This window comes from Lissotriton helveticus, chromosome 1_2, assembly GCF_964261635.1.
Source record: "Lissotriton helveticus chromosome 1_2, aLisHel1.1, whole genome shotgun sequence".
Lineage (NCBI taxonomy): Eukaryota > Metazoa > Chordata > Amphibia > Caudata > Salamandridae > Lissotriton > Lissotriton helveticus.
Genome location: NC_136058.1, coordinates 318,427,761 through 318,449,161, shown reverse-complemented (window position 1 = coordinate 318,449,161; position 21,401 = coordinate 318,427,761). Strand labels below are relative to the sequence as shown.

Below are 21,401 nucleotides of genomic sequence, written 5' to 3'. Positions count from 1 at the left end.
GTCCAATGGAATTGCCAAATGTGCAATCTTAGTTAGCTACACAAACAGACTAATAAGAATAATCTAGTAATACCACAGGGAGTCATAGTCGAGGCAGGATAAGAATTTAGATCCAGTCTACAAGAAGATCAAAGACGATTTAGAAAAAATCGAATGAGGAACGCTAGGAAAAAATAGGTACTCTTTATTAAAATTAAAACTTACTGGGGCCAGCAAAGGAGCCCTCGCCTGCCCGATCCTGGCCTGCATCCTCTTGAACAGCACCCTCCTCCTGTGTCCTCTTGCCCTTGGGGGGAGCTGATGTACAACATGAAAGAAAGAAAGACCAGAAAACATGGATGAGATTTGTCAACCAAATCAAACATTTCAAAAGAACTATAACAAAATATTTTGGAGAAATAGCAAATAGATAGACAACTATTCCACGGGATATATTGACCTATCTCATATGGTATACTACGTTATTCGTATTGCCTGATTTGCGGACCGTTGACTTTCAAAGTTCCTATGTAACTCAATAAACAGACTACTAAAAAGGTTTGCCTAGGCCTGGCAGGCTGAAGTCCGCAGCACGCAAAGTGACAGACAAAGTCCACCCTGCTTGCAGATCAGTGAATACTCAAACTATCAATCCACCCACCACCACCACTATTTCTTCTTATAGCCATGTGTCTAAAGGAAGGACTGGACTTCAGTCTGTTGGGGCTGGTTTAGAAGTCCCTTGCGGCTCATTTTCCTCCATTGTTGCGTGACTTTTGTGACGCAGCGGCAGAACAAAAGAGTCGCCATGGTGCGACGTATATATTAAAAAAAACGCATATGGGAGATGCATCACGTTGTAAAGCCCTGCATCATCAGGGGGCGTTCCGGCGCAAGGGAGGGCATTCCTGCGCAGGAACGAATACTAAAAGTAGCTGAGGGAAATCTACAAGATGTCAATCAGTCACTTTTAGGACAATGATGCGTGACTCAAACCCTGTGCCTGCTTGAAGCCGACGTACGGCTTGATGCTGCATTGGGGAGATAGGGCACCCCAGAGCATTGCTGGAGCTGCGCCATCGTTGGCACACAACTCCAGCAATGCGCCGCCTTTACGCCACAGATGCGTAAGGCTTCTGTGACGTTTTGGGCCAATGGGTGGTGGTGGCATGGCGCACAATTACTGCCGCATCCCTGCTACTTTGCAGGGATGCGCCGGTAATTGAAAATATGACCCTTAGTGTCTAGCATTACGCAGTTCTTTACACTACACTCATAAATAATTTCTCAGGCCAATGAAATGAACACAAAATACAAAACAAATAGGCATAGTAGCAAGCAAGGCTACTGAGAAGGAGAGCAGTGCACCTGAAATGCATAGAAGATTTTGAAATATAATTTACCTAATGTAATCGGCAGCATTATTGCTCTTGGTAAAGAACAAAGATTTGCAAATAACAGAGCCGGATAAAACAGAATAGTGATGAAATAGCTAGAAATGCCTACTACTACTCACCAAGCCCGGGGACCTATACGCCGAGCACGTCCAGCAAGTCCCGTTCCCGGTCCATGACATCCGTCCAGCGGTGGGTGGCCTGGTTATAGGTGCGCCGGACCCCAGAGAGCTTAAACATGGCCCGGCACACCTTCTCCCACCGCTTCCGGTGCTCCCGGATGCCATAGCCGGTTGCGATCTTGCCGCCTCCCAGGATCGTCTTGGGGAGGCGGCGCTGGACATGGAAGATGAGTGCGGCCACCTCCTCCGCGCTAAAGATCTCCCGTGGCATCACTTGCTCCCCCCTCAAACGCCCGCACGGGAGCCGGGCACGGGGTGCGGGACCCTTCCCCTTCTCAGGGTGCTTCCCGGCTCCCTTTACCATGGTCTGGGCAGAAATGAGTTAAATAATAAAGAAGAAATAGAATAGGGTAGAAGAAAATTAAAGAGTTTAAAAAAGTAGTTTAAAATTAACAAAAAGTAGCAGAAAACACAAAAATATAGAGCTAGAAAAATAGAGGGATAGATAATAAGTAAAATAGATCAAATAAACTTCAAAAAAAGCAAAGGATGGCAGAGATTCAGAGAGGATACAGAAAGCATGCCCAGAACCATAGCAATGAATGAGAAACAAGATGGCCGCGCCCATTCACGACCGCGTGGGTAAGTTCGCGCGAGATTTTCCTCGCGAGCACGTGCGAAATTGTACTAGCGAGCAGCACACTTTGCGAGATTACACATAGCGGCCGGAAACGGAATTACGTCACTCAAACAAGATGGCTGCGCCCGTGTACGACCGCTAGGGTAACTTCGCAAACGTATAGCTACAAGCGCCTTGCGAACACGAAAAAAATCACGCGAACATACACGCCGCAAAAAAAAAGTGTATTCGCTCGCATTCGCGGCTTCCGAAATCGATCTCGCACGGATTCGCGCCCCGCAAATGACGCGAAATTGCAGAAAAACTATTTTTGCTAAACTGAAAGCAATCAGCACGTGCAAAAGTTCAAACTTAACATTAGTAACCATTCACTCTAGTGCTTCCTGAGGGGCCCCTCCAGAGTTCAGTTGCCTATTTGCGACTATTCCATGACCCTGCTATGACCCAAACAGCAGGCTCATAGAATAGCTACAAGTAGACCATAAAGGTCCTGTGAAAAAAAATTGCACTGCAACAGAAAGCAAATTACAGATAAGGAAGGAAGCAGGTGCCAGCCAGACTGGAAGTTTCAAAATTACTGACACATTAATCCCCCCCTAATTAATTCATGGCAGTTGAAGAAGGGCAGGTGTGCTTGCTTTCACTGCAACAGAAAGCAAATTACAGATAAGGAAGGAAGCAGGTGCCAGCCAGACTGGAAGTTTAAAAATAAGTGACACATTAATCAACCCCAAATTAATTCATGGCAGTTGAAGCAGGGCGGTGTGCTTGCTTTTTTTCACCCCCATAATCTACAGTGATAAACAAACCTAATGGGTGGCAGTCAGGATGTACCAGAGGGTGGCATGGGTGTACCAGAGGGTGGCAGTGGTGAAACAGAGGGTGCTGTGAACCTGTGATGATAAACCAGACGTAGAAACAACATAGTCGCGGCCGTTACAAGCCGAAAAGTAAGTTCGCAATTGCGAAATGGTCCACAAATCCTCGCGAACGCTCGCCAACAAAAAAAACTGAAAAATCCGCTAATCCGCGAGAGTTCGCGGATTTTGCGGATTGCGAATCCGTAAATCCGCAAATTCGCGTACGCGAGATCCGCTAGATCCGCCCATGCTTAACTGCAATAAATGACAGGCACTCAAACCGCAAGAACACACTGGGAAGGCATTTTCATAGTCAAAGGACAATACAATTTTCTATAATGGAAGTTCTTCCATCAGATAATAGAGGGCGTGAATTAACTTTGGAAGTGACTTTGAAAGAGGAGAACTTTGCACATTGATGCACCGCCACAGCACGTCGTGCATCAATGCTTGCAAAACTTTTTGGTACAACAGGTAGTAGCATAACTAAGCAAGATTAAAATAATTGGCAACTGTGGAAACGAAACCCCTGTGTTTAATCAGGTAGCACTGTTGATTGACTCGGAGATGCTGTATGTATGTAGGTTAGGTAGCAATCCAATCCAGACTATTATGTAGCCATTATGAGCGCTGCAAGGCTGGCTGACACTAGATGGTACAAAAAGTAAAACCTCACTGAAACTGCATGTTACTACAGACTTTGAAACCGGAGATTCTGATGCAGTATAAGACTACAGTACGATGTCTAAGCAACATCTCATCACTTTCCATTCTCGGCGTTAAGTTCTTGGACAATTTTATTTTCATCGTGAGTTTTGAAACTGCCATCAAAAACATTGCAGTTGTTAAAGTTGCCTGAAACTCGGACTGGCTATAAGGCTTTCACTGTGCTGACATCACATTGGCCTGTTGTCAGCAGTCATTACACTCAGCAAGAGCTCAGAGCTGTTAACTTCTTTGTAGCCGCTTGCCTCCATTGACATGCGTTTATTAAAGAAAAAGGCAGAATGAGAAAGCCTAGGCTGTGAATGTAGGAACAGTAGTTCTCAAAGAAAGTGGGTACCGGTAGGCCAGCCAGAAGGTGAAACATTGTCACACAGCACCTACGCAGAGAGTTAAGAACTGAGGAACCCTTCAGCATTATTACAGCCCATTCCCCTTAGTCCTTCTACAAAGCACTGCGTCAGGTATTCACATCTACTTGCCCCGCCTTAGCACCACCGTGACCTTTACTAACATGAGTCATGATGTGAAGCAAAATAATTTCACATAATAATAAGCATCGATCTGCAGGGCTGCTCTGTCTGATCATCCCTCCGGAGTCAGAGAGCCTGCTGCCTTAGTCCTGGTTTAGTTTTACCTAATACCGAGTACTGTTGCTGGAAAACTTAACTTGTGTAATTTCATGGTTATGCATTAGTTTACAGTACAGGCCGTTTACAGGAGGGAGCAATAGGGTTAGTCTCCTTCCATTGCTGGTGCTCTGAAACAGTTTCAAGAAGTTCTTGGAGTTTCTTGTTGCTCAATTGGCTGTAATTTCTGATACTTGGAAGTTTCCCTCGTCTTAATTGCATGATTTTTGCTCACGAGAAAGTGTCACTCATAGTCGTTGAAATGTTACTCATAATTTCACTCAAATTTTTAAAATGTCACACATGGCAATCTGAAACCTTGGCAGCTATGAGGGCGTGAGGCTCCAACGCAATCAGTGGATTCTATTACAGGACCGGAGGCTTCAGATTATGCTTCTCAAACTTTACTGCATCAACACAGCAGCCAATGAAATTATATTATTTTCTCAAGTAAACAGTAAAATTACTACATTTCCCATGAACACCATGGTTATAGGCACGCCCCCACAGTCCATAAGAACCCCCAGCGTGCACATCACTTCCTCTTTCTTTGCTGCTCAAAGCCAGAGTTAAGTGCCACTTCCCTGTCCCCTCACTCTGCTTGTCTCTTTGGGGGTGTCTTGGGAAAAGTCTGGATTGATTGCCTAATGCGGGTGGTTCCGCTTCTGAATTGAGGACGGGGGTGCTCCCTGGTGGCATTTATATTCGTTTTTTGTGCATTTGTGGTTTTCTGTGTTTCTAGATTCAAGCGCTCACCTTGCGCTTCGTTGCTTGGGCCGTCTTATTCAAGGGGCTGCTCCCGCCTTGGAGCGAGCGCCTGTCAGCGCGCTGCTTCGGTTGTGGAGAGCGCGGCTGTCAGCGCGTGTTTTCTACGGTCTTTGACCGGCAAGAGGCAATCCGCGCTCATCACTGGGGCCCGTTACCGGCTGCCTGAAGGCGCGCGGAGGCTCCCTAATGCGCCCTGCGTTCAGGCCGGGTGGCTCACGGCCGACGCGCGCGCCCAAAGACGCTGACCATTTGGGCTGGTTTTAGTAGTATTTTGGTCGCGTTTTGGGCGGCGCGCCTCGGCACGTCCCCCTGGCTTCCTGGAAAGCGCGTTTTGCGCTTTCTACACACCGGCTTGCCTCTTGTTAGATCGCCTGTGCAGGGTGGGATAATTGAGAGTCCAGAGTGGGCACACGCTCTCTAAATTTGAGGACCTTGGCCACTGGCCTTCCTGACTACAGCTTTGCTGAGGGGGTTTGGGTACAGTTTGTGTGATATTTACCTGTTGTGTGCAGTGGGCTGACCCCCCCCACCACCCCCAAAGGCTGCCAGGGTTATTCCCTTATATTTCAGTGCCATTTTGATACCATGGAAGAGTGGGTTAAATACCCTGAGGAGGAAGAGGCAGATGGGGAGGTTACTAATGAAGGGCAGCAGGACGCTGTTCTAGAGGATACTATTGTTGAAGCTTTGGATGCCTCGGTCCAAGCTTCAGTTGACAGAGCCATGGAGACGAAGGTCCCCCAGACTGTGCAGCAAGCACTCGCAGTGGCCCTGCGCCCCATTCGTAAGCAGTTGGAAGGCTTTGCGAAGCGTCATGGCTACGATAAACGCAAGAAGCAGAAGCGCGATGCTCCGTCTACCTCTACTTCAATTCCGGAGGAGCGCCAGTCGTGGCCGCATGCGCAGTCCTTGGCTTCCCTTCCGGTTAAGGAATGCGCTAGTCAGCCACGTTCTGGCGGCAAGGCGAAAAGTAAACGTCCCGTGGTGGTGGACACGGATACCACCACCACTAACACTGATACCAATACCGATACTGATACTTCGGAGGAGCATCCTCCGCCCCCTAAGAAGGCCAGACCGGCTTCTAAGCCTGTGGAGGACAAGGCCCCTAAGGCCTTCCACTTTGACCCTTCAGACATCATCCACCCTCGGTCTTCGGACTGGGTCCCGCCAGCGGACGTGTCTGATTACATTCACAACCACCTCCGTAAGAGCTTCCCTCGAGAGGTGCGCAACCGGCTGCGGTCGGAATGTCCGCGTCCGGATATTCCGGATGGTGTCGCGGACACACCGGAGATAGATGCCAGTATGCTCACTTTCCTGAAAAAAATTTCGAAGGACCCTAAGAGGGGGCTTGACAGGGCCTGGCGAGGCTGTCAAGACAAGATGTTGGATGTCATTGGGCCCCTGGCGAAGATCCTAGAGATGGCCTTAGCGGCCAAAGAGGGTGCGACTCCTGTAGATCCGGACATCTTGGCTGAGTGGACTCAGCGCGCCATTTGCTTTCTGGGTAACGCAAATTGCGCCGTCTCTTCGGAGAGGCGCAAGTCCTTACTAATGCGCATGGACAGCAACTTAACGGAGCTGGCGGAAGCTGAACCTGGCCCTCTGGCCGGTGGGTGTCTCTTCGGAGACAGGTTCGTGAAGGACGTCACCAAGTATGTTGGCACCTTCACCGCATTGGATAAGGCCCAGAGTGGTATTAAACGCGCCCTCACGCAGGGTGTTTTCAACAGGGCCGGGCGAGGCGGGGCTCGCTCGTCAGGCCGAGGATTCCAGAGAGGCTCCCAGAGAGGGGATTTTGGCCGCGGCCGCGGCGAGTGGGACTCTACCCGCGGAGGAACCTTCTATCCCTCGCGACGAGGCTTCAACAAGGGCCGTTTCCAGTCGGGAAACAACAGGGCGAATTTCAAGGCCCACCAAAGTTCCGGTGAGTCTGACAGATGTGTCTTTTCTTCCTTTGGGGGGTCGCACGCAGCATTGTCTGCGGCAATGGCAAATGTTAACTCAGGATGTTTGGGTCTTGCAGACTGTTCAGGGATTCAAGCTGGAATTCTACTCTCCTCCGGCGCAAGCGTTTCCCCCGCCGCCTCTCCATTTTTCCCAACTAGATCACAGTTTTATAGAAGCAGAGGTGGCAGACTTGCTGAGGAAGGGCGCGATCGCTCTTTGCCAGAGAAGCCCTCGCGGCTTCGCCAGCAATGTCTTTCTGGTCCAAAAGAAGGGAGGTGGCAACAGACTTGTACTCAACCTCAGAGATTTCAACCAACATCTGGTGTACAACCATTTCAAAATGGAAGGTATCCACATGTTAGCGGATTTGTTACAAGAAGGAGATTGGTTAGTGCGATTAGATCTGAAAGATGCATATCTTTCTATTCCGATTTTTCCTCCACACCGCAGGTTCCTGCAATTTCAGTGGAGCGGCCAGTGGTACGAGTATTTAGCTCTTCCTTTCGGTCTCTCCTCGGCTCCCTGGTGTTTCACCAAGGTAATGAAACCAGTGGTGGCCTTCCTCAGGGAGAGGGGTGTGCGCATGATCATTTACCTAGACGACATTCTGATCATGGCGCAGGACCGGTCAGTGTTACAGCAACACTTGACCATGACTACTTCCTTGTTACAAGGACTGGGGTTTGTGATCAACCTAGCGAAGTCAGTAGTGACCCCGACTCAGGTAATAGACTTTCTGGGGTTCACGATCAACTCCCTCACGGCGCAGCTGCTTCTTCCACAGGCGAAGTTGAGGGACTTGAAGAAGGAGATCAGGAAACTGCTGGACAGGCAGTTGGTCTCGCTCAGAACACTGGCCAGGATTGTAGGAGTCCTGGCGTCCTCTATCCAGGCGATATTTCCGGGTCCTTTGCACTACAGAGCCCTCCAACGTCTGAAGATCAGACACCTTCAGAAGGGTCTCTCGTATACGGACTCGGTTCCGCTTACGGACGAAGTTCGGCACGAACTCCAGTGGTGGCTAGGCCACGTGGATGCCTGGAACGGCAGAGCGATCTTCGGGTCGCGACCAGATGTGGTAATCGAGTCGGACGCCAGCAGATGGGGCTGGGGCGCGCGCTGTGGAGAGGTGTCCACAGGCGGCAGATGGTCGTCTCAGGATCTGGAACTTCACATAAACTGTTTGGAATTACTGGCAGGATCGTTCGCGGTCCGCACGTTATCCCCGAAGCAGACATCATGTTGCATCCTCCTGCGCCTGGACAATGTGTCCGCAGTGAGGTATATCAACAAGTTGGGCGGCACGAGGTCGTCTCTTCTTGTCCAGATAGCCAAGGAGTTTTGGCAGTACTGTCTACAGAACCAGATTTCAGTCATAGCGGAGTACATCCCGGGTCAGGCCAACCAAGTGGCGGACTGGCATTCCAGACACTTGAGGGATTACAGCGACTGGAAGCTGCTTCCCCAGGTCTTTCTCTGGTTACAGGCGATTTGGGGTCCTTTTCAGACGGACCTGTTCGCCTCCAGGTTGACGTATCAACTTCCCCGGTTCTTCAGCTGGAGACCGGATCCGATGGCAGAAGCGACGGACGCTTTTCTCCAAGATTGGTCGGAGGGGACCCAGTATGCATTTCCCCCCTTTCTGTTGATTCCCAGAGTAATGACTCATGTGATACGGCAAGCGGCGGAAATTGTCATGGTGACTCCGTGGTGGACATCACAAGCGTGGTTTCCCAAGTTGTTACAGTGGAGCTGCGACCGCCCCCGGCTACTGCCGGATTTGAAGTGGTTGTTGCAGGGCCCTCGTCAGGAACAGCACCCGTTGCTGTTGGAGGGCAGGTTATCCCTGATGGCATGGAGGCTTTCAGGGAACAGTGGCAAATGCCAGGAATTTCGGACAAGGCTGCTGACTTTATCAAGCAGGCTTGGGCACCTTCCACCAGGAAGCGGTACTCCGCTGCCTGGAAGAACTGGGTGGATTGGTGCGTGGGACGACGTCTGGATCCCGTGGGGGCAGGACTACCCCAAGTGTTGAACTTTCTCTCCGAGAAGGCGGCAAGTGGCCTAGCGTATCGTTCAGTCAACAACTTTCGCTCAGCCCTCTCGGCGGGGCATGCCCTGGTGGATGGTAGACCAGTAGGCATGCACCCGGTTGTTTGTAAGTTGTTGAAAGGCATCAGGGTGGCCAACCCTCCCAAACCCAAATATTCAGGTTTGTGGGATGTCTCGGTGGTGATTTCTTTGCTCGACAGATGGCCGGTTAATTCTCTCCTGTCCAGGAAGCAATTGTGGGCTAAACTAGCCATGTTGCTTTGTCTGTCCTCTTGCAGAAGATCTTCAGATGTCAGAGCTCTCGACGTAACAGGTAGAGTGTTTACCCCGGAGGGGGTTTCTTTTCATATTACAGGTCGTACTAAAACAATGTCTCGACATATTTCTTATAATGCTTTTCCTGACAATGAAAAACTATGTGTGGTCCATTGTTTGAAGACCTACGAGGAGTGTACGAAGGCCTTGCGGCCGCAGGGCTGTTCGCAATTGTTGATTTCTATTCAAAAGCCCTTTAAACCAGTGGCGGCTGCCACTATTGCTAGATGGCTTCGGTTCATTATGAAGGAGGCTGGTGTTGATACGAGTATTTTTGGTGCTCATTCAGTTAGAGGCGCAATGGCGTCCAAGTCATATGGTTTAGGATCCAGTATCCAAGATATTATGCATTGTGCAGATTGGTCCTCTGATTCAACGTTTAAAACGTTTTATTACAAGCCGGTGGGAGATATTACTTCTGTGGTATTTCAACAGCGTTAAACTAGCATAATCTGAAGCCTCCGGTCCTGTAATAGAATCAAAAATTTGCTAGCATTCGCGACAAGAATTTTCAATTCTATTAAGGACACGGAGGCGAGGATTATCCCACCCGGCTTAATGTACTGTATGTATTAAGCTTACCCACCCTTTTATGCAAGAATTACGGGGTGTTGTTTCCTTTATTTCAGGATCGGATAAGAAGTCGGACTGACAGACGACTGACGTCGAGATGACGACCTGAAGTTCTTCTTCCACGTTGGAGGATTGTTTGGTTCATGTTATGGACTGTTTTGTTTGGTTCACGTTATGGACTTATCGCCTCAAAGAAAGAGGAAGTGATGTGCACGCTGGGGGTTCTTATGGACTGTGGGGGCGTGCCTATAACCATGGTGTTCATGGGAAATGTAGTAATTTTACTGTTTACTTGAGAAAATAATATAATTTCATTGGCTGCTGTGTTGATGCAGTAAAGTTTGAGAAGCATAATCCTCGCCTCCGTGTCCTTAATAGAATTGAAAATTCTTGTCGCGAATGCTAGCAAATTTTTGATTCTGCTCGGAGGCACTGGGTGATCAGCTCCCCGTGTGTGATTGTGCCTGCAGTGTGTGAGTGACATCACTCCCTGTGGGATAGTGCTCCTGTGCACGAGGTGTGAGACCCACAAACAACAGAGGGATTGTACCGGAAGGAGGTATCATTGCAAGAAGCTATAAATCATAAAAACTGAAGAGGAAGGACAGATGTAATAAAAAGATTAATGTTTTCTTCCACAAGTTTCTAAACGTGTAATGGTTGATGTTTGAGTCTACAAAAGGCATCTGCCGAAACCCGGGATCGAACCAGGGACCTTTAGATCTTCAGTCTAACGCTCTCCCAACTGAGCTATTTCGGCCGCTTCTGATACAATGTTGTGACTGTTGTGATTCCAGTGAACACACCCTGGAGCTGTTGTGCTCGGAGTTGTTTCCTGCCCCTCTCTCTGGTGAGTGCCTGCGCCTCTTTCTTCCCAGTGCCCGAAGCCTGGCACAGAACATACAGAGCAGGGTCCTGGTGCCCAGAATATGCCCATCACAACCACAGCTGCAGGATATCACTACGAAGGGCGCCTGGGGTCGTTATTGTACCCCTAAAATACACATCACAATGACTGTGCCAGAGAATAAGCCTTTAGAATACACCCCTGCACCCAAAGATGCCCCCGCCAGGGGACTGTGCCACAGAATGCGCCAATCAGAACCAAGGCGCTTTAAACGCGTCCATCCGAATTATTGAGCCAAAGAAAATACACGGGACATTTAAAGTGCCTCAGAATTCCGCATCTCTTTATCCATTCATTTCCCTTCCCTATGTATATAGAGATAACTCTAATCACTAGCATATGCAGTAGACCATTGTACTCTTTACCATTCCTATGTGACTCTTAGAGTATATCCATTTGTATCCCTTCCCTATGTATACTGAGATAACTCTAATCACTAGTCTCTTCTTTCTGTGACTTTACATCTTGTACATTTGCAATTTTTTTCTGTGTGTATCTTTTATGTAACGCATGCAATCCTTAATCCTTATGTTTTGCAACAGGTTCTTATGTAAAGCGCTCTGACACCTTCGGGTAAAGTTTGCGCTATATAAAATCGCATTAAATAAAATAAATAAAAAAGAAATCTCTGATGCACCAATCAGAACGGAGAAGGGCAGCGACCGTCCTTCTAACTTCACTCTGACCAGAAACAACCCGATCATTACAAATATAACTGAGGCCCTTCTCAGAGAGACACCCCTTGTGTCTGGATGGGGTCTCAGCCCCTTGTGTCTGGATGGGGTCTCAGCCCCTTGTGTCTGGATGGGGTCTCAGCCCCTTGTGTCTGGATGGGGTCTCAGCCTCTTGTGTCTGGATGGGGTCTCAGCCCCTTGTGTCTGGATGGGGTCTCAGCCCCTTGTGTCTGGATGGGGTCTCAGCCCCTGGTGTCTGGATGGGGTCTCAGCTCCTTGTGTCTGGATGGGGTCTCAGCCCCTGGTGTCTGGATGGGGTCTCAGCCCTTGTGTCTGGATGGGGTCTCAGCCCCTTGTGTCTGGATGGGGTCTCAGCCGCTTGTGTCTGGATGGGGTCTCAGCCCCTTGTGTCTGGATGGGGTCTCAGCCACTTGTGTCTGGATGGGGTCTGAGCCCCTGGTGTCTGGATGGGGTCTCAGCCCCTTGTGTCTGGATGGGGTCTCAGCCCCTTGTGTCTGGATGGGGTCTCAGCCCCTTGTGTCTGGATGGGGTCTCACCCCCTTGTGTCTGGATGGGGTCTCAGCCCCTTGTGTCTGGATGGGGTCTCAGCCCCTTGTGTCTGGATCGGATCTCAGCCCCTTGTGTCTGGATGGGGTCTCAGCCCCTTGTGTTTGGATGGGGTCTCGGCCCCTTGTGTCTGGATGGGGTCTCAGCCCCTTGTGTCTGGATGGGGTCTCATCCCCTCGTGTCTGGATGGGGTCTCGGCCCCTTGTGTCTGGATGGGGTCTCAGCCCCTTGTGTCTGGATGGGGTCTCAGCCCCCTGGGGTCTCAGCCCCTTGTGTCTGGATGGGGTCTCAGCCCCTTGTGTCGGGATGGGGTCTCAGCCCCTTGTGTCTGGATGGGGTCTCAGCCCCTGGTGTCTGGATGGGGTCTCAGCCCCTTGTGTCTGGATGGGGTCTCAGCCCCTTGTGTCTGGATGGGGTCTCAGCCCCTTGTGTCTGGATGGGGTCTTGGCCGCTTGTGTCTGGATGGGGTCTCAGCCCCTTGTGTCTGGATGGGGTCTCAGCCCCTCGTGTCTGGATGGGGTCTCAGCCCCCTGGGGTCTCAACCCCTTGTGTCTGGATGGGGTCTCAGCCCCTTGTGTCTGGATGGGGTCTCAGCCCCTTGTGTCTGGATGGGGTCTCAGCCTCTTGTGTCTGGATGGGGTCTCAGCCCCTTGTGTCTGGATGGGGTCTCAGCCCCTTGTGTCTGGATGGGGTCTCAGCCCCTGGTGTCTGGATGGGGTCTCAGCTCCTTGTGTCTGGATGGGGTCTCAGCCCCTGGTGTCTGGATGGGGTCTCAGCCCTTGTGTCTGGATGGGGTCTCAGCCCCTTGTGTCTGGATGGGGTCTCAGCCGCTTGTGTCTGGATGGGGTCTCAGCCCCTTGTGTCTGGATGGGGTCTCAGCCACTTGTGTCTGGATGGGGTCTGAGCCCCTGGTGTCTGGATGGGGTCTCAGCCCCTTGTGTCTGGATGGGGTCTCAGCCCCTTGTGTCTGGATGGGGTCTCAGCCCCTTGTGTCTGGATGGGGTCTCACCCCCTTGTGTCTGGATGGGGTCTCAGCCCCTTGTGTCTGGATGGGGTCTCAGCCCCTTGTGTCTGGATCGGATCTCAGCCCCTTGTGTCTGGATGGGGTCTCAGCCCCTTGTGTTTGGATGGGGTCTCGGCCCCTTGTGTCTGGATGGGGTCTCAGCCCCTTGTGTCTGGATGGGGTCTCATCCCCTCGTGTCTGGATGGGGTCTCGGCCCCTTGTGTCTGGATGGGGTCTCAGCCCCTTGTGTCTGGATGGGGTCTCAGCCCCCTGGGGTCTCAGCCCCTTGTGTCTGGATGGGGTCTCAGCCCCTTGTGTCGGGATGGGGTCTCAGCCCCTTGTGTCTGGATGGGGTCTCAGCCCCTGGTGTCTGGATGGGGTCTCAGCCCCTTGTGTCTGGATGGGGTCTCAGCCCCTTGTGTCTGGATGGGGTCTCAGCCCCTTGTGTCTGGATGGGGTCTTGGCCGCTTGTGTCTGGATGGGGTCTCAGCCCCTTGTGTCTGGATGGGGTCTCAGCCCCTCGTGTCTGGATGGGGTCTCAGCCCCCTGGGGTCTCAACCCCTTGTGTCTGGATGGGGTCTCAGCCCCTTGTGTCGGGATGGGGTCTCAGCCCCTTGTGTCTGGATGGGGTCTCAGCCCCTTGTGTCTGGATGGGGTCTCAGCCCCTTGTGTCGGGATGGGGTCTCAGCCCCTTGTGTCTGGATGGCGTCTCAGCCCCTTGTATCTGGATGGAGTCTCAGCCCCTTGTGTCTGGATGGGGTCTCAGCCCCTTGTGTCTGGATGGGGTCTCAGCCCCTTGTGTCTGGATGGGGTCTCAGCCCCTTGTGTCTGGATGGGGTCTCAGCCCGTTGTGTCTGGATGGGGTCTCAGCCCCTTGTGTCTGCATGGGGTCTCAGCCCCTTGTGTCTGGATGGGGGTCTCAGCTCCTTGTGTCTGGATGGGGTCTCATCCCCTGGTGTCTGGATGGGGTCTCAGCCCCTTGTGTCTGGATGGGGTCTCAGCCCCTTGTGTCTGGATGGGGTCTCAGCCCCTGGTGTCTGGATGGGGTCTCAGCCCCTTGTGTCTGGATGGGGTCTCAGCCACTTGTGTCTGGATGGGGTCTCAGCCCCTGGTGTCTGGATGGGGTCTCAGCTCCTTGTGTCTGGATGGGGTCTCAGCCCCTGGTGTCTGGATGGGGTCTCAGCCCTTGTGTCTGGATGGGGTCTCAGCCCCTTGTGTCTGGATGGGGTCTCAGTGGCTTGTGTCTGGATGGGGTCTCAGCCCCTTGTGTCTGGATGGGGTCTCAGCCACTTGTGTCTGGATGGGGTCTGAGCCCCTGGTGTCTGGATGGGGTCTCAGCCCCTTGTGTCTGGATGGGGTCTCAGCCACTTGTGTCTGGATGGGGTCTCAGCCCCTTGTGTCTGGATGGGGTCTCACCCCCTTGTGTCTGGATGGGGTCTCAGCCCCTTGTGTCTGGATGGGGTCTCAGCCCCTTGTGTCTGGATCGGATCTCAGCCCCTTGTGTCTGGATGGGGTCTCAGCCCCTTGTTTCTGGATGGGGTCTCGGCCCCTTGTGTCTGGATGGGGTCTCAGCCCCTTGTGTCTGGATGGGGTCTCAGCCCCTCGTGTCTGGATGGGGTCTCGGCCCCTTGTGTCTGGATGGGGTCTCAGCCCCTTGTGTCTGGATGGGGTCTCAGCCCCCTGGGGTCTCAGCCCCTTGTGTCTGGATGGGGTCTCAGCCCCTTGTGTCGGGATGGGGTCTCAGCCCCTTGTGTCTGGATGGGGTCTCAGCCCCTGGTGTCTGGATGGGGTCTCAGCACCTTGTGTCTGGATGGGGTCTCAGCCCCTTGTGTCTGGATGGGGTCTCAGCCCCTTGTGTCTGGATGGGGTCTTGGCCCCTTGTGTCTGGATGGGGTCTCAGCCCCTTGTGTCTGGATGGGGTCTCAGCCCCTCGTGTCTGGATGGGGTCTCAGCCCCCTGGGGTCTCAGCCCCTTGTGTCTGGATGGGGTCTCAGCCCCTTGTGTCTGGATGGGGTCTCAGCCCCTTGTGTCGGGATGGGGTCTCAGCCCCTTGTGTCTGGATGGGGTCTCAGCCCCTTGTATCTGGATGGAGTCTCAGCCCCTTGTGTCTGGATGGGGTCTCAGCCCCTTGTGTCTGGATGGGGTCTCAGCCCCTTGTGTCTGGATGGGGTCTCAGTCCCTTGTGTCTGGATGGGGTCTCAGCCCCTTGTGTCTGGATGGGGTCTCAGCCCCTTGTGTCTGGATGGGGTCTCAGCCCCTGGTGTCTGGATGGGGTCTCAGTCCCTTGTGTCTGGATGGGGTCTCAGCCCCTTGTGTCTGGATGGGGTCTCAGCCCCTTGTGTCTGGATGGGGTCTCAGCCCCTTGTGTCTGGATGGGGTCTCAGCCCCTTGTGTCTGGATGGGGTCTAAGGCCCTTGTGTCTGGATGGGGTCTCAGCCCCTTGTGTCTGGATGGGGTCTCACCCCCTGTGTCTGGATGGGGTTTCAACCCCTTGTGTCTGGATGGGGTCTCAGCCCCTTGTGTCGGGATGGGGTCTCAGCCCCCTGGGGTCTCCGCCCCTTGTGTCTGGATGGGGTCTCAGCCCCTTGTGTCTGGATGGGGTCTCAGCCCCTGGTGTCTGGATGGGGTCTCACCCCCTTGTGTCTGGATGGGGTCTCAGCCCCTTGTGTCTGGATGGGGTCTCAGCCCCTTGTGTCTGGATGGGGTCTCAGCCCCTTGTGTCTGGATGGGGTCTCAGCCCCTTGTGTCTGGATGGGGTCTCAGCCCCTTGTGTCTGGATGGGGTCTCAGCCCCTTGTGTCTGGATGGGGTCTCAGCCCCTTGTGTCTGGATGGGGTTTCGGCCCCTTGTGTCTGGATGGGGTCTCGGCCCCTTGTGTCTGGATGGGGTCTCGGCCCCTTGTGTCTGGATGGGGTCTCAGCCCCTGGTGTCTGGATGGGGTCTCAGCCCCTTGTGTCTGGATGGGGTCTCAGCCCCTTGTGTCTGGATGGGGTCTCAGCCCCTTGTGTCTGGATGGGGTCTCAGCCCCTGGTGTCTGGATGGGGTCTCAGCCCCTTGTGTCTGGATGGGGTCTCAGCCCCTTGTGTCTGGATGGGGTCTCAGCCCCTTGTGTCTGGATGGGGTCTCAGCCCCTTGTGTCTGGATGGGGTCTCGGCCTCTCGTGTCTGGATGGGGTCTCAGCCCCTTGTGTCTGGATGGGGTCCTTGTGTCAGGATGGGGTCTCAGCCCCTTGTGTCTGGATGGGGTCTTGGCCCCTCGTGTCTGGATGGGGTCTCAGCCCCTTGTGTCTGGATGGGGTCCTTGTGTCTGGATGGGGTCTCAGCCCCTTGTGTCTGGATGGGGTCCTTGTGTCTGGATGGGGTCTCAGCCCCTTGTGTCTGGATGGGGTCTCAGCCCCTTGTGTCTGGATGGGGTCTCAGCCCCTTGTGTCTGGATGGGGTCTCAACCCCTTGTGTCTGGATGGGGTCTCAGCCCCTTGTGTCTGGATGGGGTCTCAGCCCCTTGTGTCTGGATGGGGTCTCAGCCCCTGGTGTCTGGATGGGGTCTCAGCCCCTTGTGTCTGGATGGGGTCTCAGCCCCTGGTGTCTGGATGGGGTCTCAGCCCCTTGTGTCTGGATGGGGTCTCAGCCCCTTGTGTCTGGATGGGGTTTCAGCCCCTTGTGTCTGGATGGGGTCTCACCCCCTTGTGTCTGGATGGGGTCTCAGACCCTTGTGTCTGGATGGGGTCTAAGGCCCTTGTGTCTGGATGGGGTCTCAGCCCCTTGTGTCTGGATGGGGTCTCAGTTCCTTGTGTCTGGATGGGGTCTCAGCCCCGGGTGTCTGGATGGGGTCTCAGCCCCTTGTGTCTGGATGGGGTCTCAGCCCCTTGTGTCTGGATGGGGTCTCAGCCCCGTGTGTCTGGATGGGGTCTCAGCCCCTTGTGTCTGGATGGGGTCTCAGCCCCTTGTGTCTGGATGGGGTCTCAGCCCCTTGTGTCTGGTGGGGTCTCAGCCCCTTGTGTCTGGATGGGGTCTCACCCCCTTGTGTCTGGATGGGGGCTCAGCCCCTTGTGTCTGGATGGGGTCTCAGCCCCTTGTGTCTGGATGGGGTCTCAGCCCCTTGTGTCTGGATGGGGTCTCAGCCCTGGTGTCTGGATGGGGTCTCGGCCCCTTGTGTCTGGATGGGGCCTCAGCCCCTTGTGTCTGGATGGGGGCTCAGCCCCTTGTGTCTGGATGGGGTCTCAGCCCCTTGTGTCTGGATGGGGTCTCAGCCCCTTGTGTCTGGATGGGGTCTCAGCCCTGGTGTCTGGATGGGGTCTCAGCCCCTTGTGTCTGGATGGGGCCTCCTCAGCCCCTTGTGTCTGGATGGGGTCTCAGCCCCTTGTGTCTGGATGGGGTCTCAGCCCCTGGTGTCTGGATGAGGTCTCAGCCCCTTGTGTCTGGATGGGGTCTCAGCCCCTGGTGTCTGGATGGGGTCTCAGCCCCTTGTGTCTGGATGGGGTCTCAGGCCCTTGTGTCTGGATGGGGTCTCAGCCCCTTGTGTCTGGATGAGGTCTCAGCCCCTTGTGTCTGGAAGGGGTCTCACCCCCTGGTGTCTGGATGGGGTCTCAGCCCCTTGTGTCTGGATGGGGTCTCAGCCCCTTGTGTCTGGATGGGGTCTCAGCCCCTTGTGTCTGGATGGGGTCCTTTGTGTCTGGATGGGGTCTCAGCCCCTTGTATCTGGATGGGGTCTCAGCCCCTTGTGTCTGGATGGGGTCCTTTGTGTCTGGATGGGGTCTCAGCCCCTTGTGTCGGGATGGGGTCTCAGCCCTGGTGTCTGGATGGGGTCTCAGCCCTTGTGTCTGGATGGGGTCTCAGCCCCTTGTGTCTGGATGGGGTCTCAGCCCCTTGTGTCTGGATGGGGTCTCAGCCCCCCCTTGTGTCTGGATGGGGTCTCAACCCCTGGTGTCTGGATGGGGTCTCAGCCGCTTATGTCTGGATGGGGTCTCACCCCCTTGTGTCTGGATGGGGTCTCAGCCCCTTGTGTCTGGATGGGGTCTCAGCCCCTTGTGTCTGGATGGGGTCTCAGCCCCTTGTGTCTAGATGGGGTCTCAGCCCCTTGTGTCTGGATGGGGTCTCACCCCCTTGTGTCTGGATGGGGTCTCAGCCCCTCGTGTCTGGATGGGGTCTCAGCCCCTTGTGTCTGGATGGGGTCTCAGCTCCTGGTGTCTGGATGGGGTCTCAGCCCCTTGTGTCTGGATGGGGTCTCAGCTCCTGGTGTCTGGATGGGGTCTCAGCCCCTTGTGTCTGGATGGGGTCTCAGCCCCTTGTGTCTGGATGGGGTCTCAGCTCCTGGTGTCTGGATGGGGTCTCAGCCCCTTGTGTCTGGATGGGGTCTCAGCTCCTGGTGTCTGGATGGGGTCTCAGCCCCTTGTGTCTGGATGGGTCTCAGCCCCTTGTGTCTGGATGGGGTCTCAGCCCCTTGTGTCTGGATGGGGTCTCAGCCCCTTGTGTCTGGATGGGGTCTCAGCTCCTGGTGTCTGGATGGGGTCTCAGCCCCTTGTGTCTGGATGGGGTCTCAGCCCCTTGTGTCTGGATGGGGTCTCAGCCCCTTGTGTCTGGATGGGGTCTCAGCCCCTTGTGTCTGGATGGGGTCTCAGCCCCTTGTGTCTGGATGGGGTCTCAGCCCCTTGTGTCTGGACAGGGTCTCAGCCCCTTGTGTGATGGGGTCTCAGCCCCTTGTGTCTGGATGGGGTCTCAGCCCCATGTGTCTGGATGGGGTCTTGTGTCTGGATGGGGTCTCAGCCCCTTGTGTCTGGATGGGGTCTCACCCCCTTGTGCCTGGATGGGGTCTCAGCCCCTTGTGTCTGGATGGGGTCTCAGCCCCTTGTGTCTGGATGGGGTCTCAGCCCCTTGTGTCTGGATGGGGTCTCAGCCCCTTGTGTCTGGATGGGGTCTCAGCCCCTTGTGTCTGGTCTCAGCCCCTTGTGTCGGGATGGGGTCTCATCCCCTTGTGTCTGGATGGGGTCTCAGCCCCTGGTGTCTGGATGGGGTCTCAGCCCCTTGTGTCTGGATGGGGTCTCAGCCCCTTGTGTCTGAATGGGGTCTCAGCCCCTCGTGTCTGGAAGGGGCCTCAGCCCCTGGTGTCTGGATGGGGTCTCAGCCCCTTGTGTCTGGATGGGGTCTCAGCTCCTTGTGTCTGGATGGGGTCTCAGTCCCTTGTGTCTGGATGGGGTCTCAGCCCCTTGTGTCTGGATGGGGTCTCAGCCCCTTGTGTCTGGATGGGGTCTTGTGTCTGGATGGGGTCTCAGCCCCTTGTGTCTGGATGGGGTCTCAGCCCCTTGTGTCTGGATGGGGTCTCAGCCCCTTGTGTCTGGATGGGGTCTCAGCCCCTTGTGTCTGGATGGGGTCTTGTGTCTGGATGGGGTCTCAGCCCCTTGTGTCTGGATGGGGTCTCAGCCCCTTGTGTCTGGATGGGGTCTCAGCCCCTTGTGTCTGGATGGGGTCTCAGCCCCTTGTGTCTGGATGGGGTCTCAGCCCCTTGTGTCTGGATGGGGTCTCAGCCCCTTGTGTCTGGATGGGGTCTCAGCTCCTTGTGTCTGGATGGGGTCTCAGCCCCTTGTGTCTGGATGGGGTCTCAGCCCCTGGTGTCTGGATGGGGTCTCAGCCCTTGTGTCTGGATGGGGTCTGACCCCCTCGTGTCTGGATGGGGTCTCAGCCCCTTGTGTCTGGATGGGGTCTCAGCCCCTTGTGTCTGGATGGGGTCTCAGCCCCTTGTGTCTGGATGGGGTCTTGTGTCTGCATGGGGTCTCAGCCCCTTGTGTCTGGATGGGGTCTCACCCCCTTGTGTCTGGATGGGGTCTCAGTCCCTTGTGTCTGGATGGGGTCTCAGCCCCTTGTGTCTGGATGGGGTCTCAGCCCCTGGTGTCTGGATGGGGTCTCAGCCCCCTGTGTCTGGATGGGGTCTCAGCCCCTTGTGTCTGGATGGGGTCTCAGCCCCTTGTGTCTGGATGGGGTCTCAGCCCCTTGTGTCTGGATGGGGTCTCAGCCCCTTGTGTCTGGATGGGGTCTCAGCCCCTTGTGTCTGGATGGGGTCTCAGGCCCTTGTGTCTGGATGGGGTCTCAGCCCCTTGTGTCTCGATGGGGTCTCAGCCCCTTGTGTCTGGATGCGGTCTCAGCCCCTTGTGTCTGGATGGGGTCTCAGCCCCTTGTGTCGGGATGGGGTCTCAGCCCCTTGTGTCTGGATGGGGTCTCAGCCCTGCTGCTGTGTCCAGTGTGCACCCCCACGGCTCACCTTTCTGTCCCCGAGGTTAGTTTCAATAAAAGTTTTCATCCCCTGTTCTCAGGTTCAACGCGAGTCACTTAAAAACAAACCCCTCCTGGTGCTGATGTGGGGGGTCGCTGCCCCGCCCCCTCCCCCAGCTGTTCCTGCAGCTGGCTCGGTGGTACAGGGCTCACGTTCTTCCTTTAGGTGCGTCAGGGTATGTTTGTAATCAAATGCAAAACCAACCCTGGTTATTTCAAAGTCACTTGTTTTGTTAATATTTATTGAAATATGACTTTATAAAAGGAAAAGAGGGCTCGTCCGGGATTTGAACCCGGGACCTCTCGCACCCTAAGCGAGAATCATACCCCTAGACCAACGAGCCAGCTGTGGTATGCAGAGGTACATGTTTTATATGTTGTGTCGATCTCTGCTAGGACTTTACCGGTATTTTATATCATTTTTGTCTGTTCCCTCCTTAGCCGCAGGTACTCCCAGAGGACAGACGGACGCTCTGTGGTAAATAAATAAATAATACCTCTATTTTTGACTAGATATACAATAACAGATAGCTCAATAAATAAGAGTCAAGATTCGAGGTAGCTGGAGTTTGCAGGTTTAATACAGCATAAAGGACAGGAACAGGACAACCTGCACAGGAATAGGATGGCAGCGCTGCACAACGGGGTAAGGGGGAAGTGGCGAAGAAGTGGGGACTTTAATAACAGTGTACAAGCATATATATACTTAAACGAAATACATGATGTTCAATACAATAGGCGTAGCAGTAGGCAGGGCCTGTAGCAGTCGCGAAAGATAAGGCTGAAAGTAGGTGTAACAAGAGGCGTGTACATAGACATGTGATGTAAACGTAACAGAATATGTCACAAATGGGGCGGAAACATGTAGGGGGCTACCTAAGGAGCCGGGACCTCTAACCTAGAGGTGCGCGCAAGCTGGCAATGACGTGTTACTAGGAGAAGCTGGGGGCTATGACTTCTGCGCTAGAAGGAGAGACTAAA

General features: G+C 54.0%; 2 non-coding genes across 2 annotated transcripts; both read right to left on the bottom strand.

Moving 5' to 3' along the window:
• Window positions 1-10,695: 10,695 nt before the first annotated feature.
• On the bottom strand, window positions 10,696-10,768 carry TRNAF-GAA (transfer RNA phenylalanine (anticodon GAA)). Its single transcript has one exon. It is a non-coding gene; the product is annotated as a tRNA-Phe (tRNA).
• Window positions 10,769-20,692: 9,924 nt separating this feature from the next.
• On the bottom strand, window positions 20,693-20,764 carry TRNAP-AGG (transfer RNA proline (anticodon AGG)). The gene has a single exon. It is a non-coding gene; the product is annotated as a tRNA-Pro (tRNA).
• Between the last annotated feature and the right edge of the window lie 637 nt (window positions 20,765-21,401).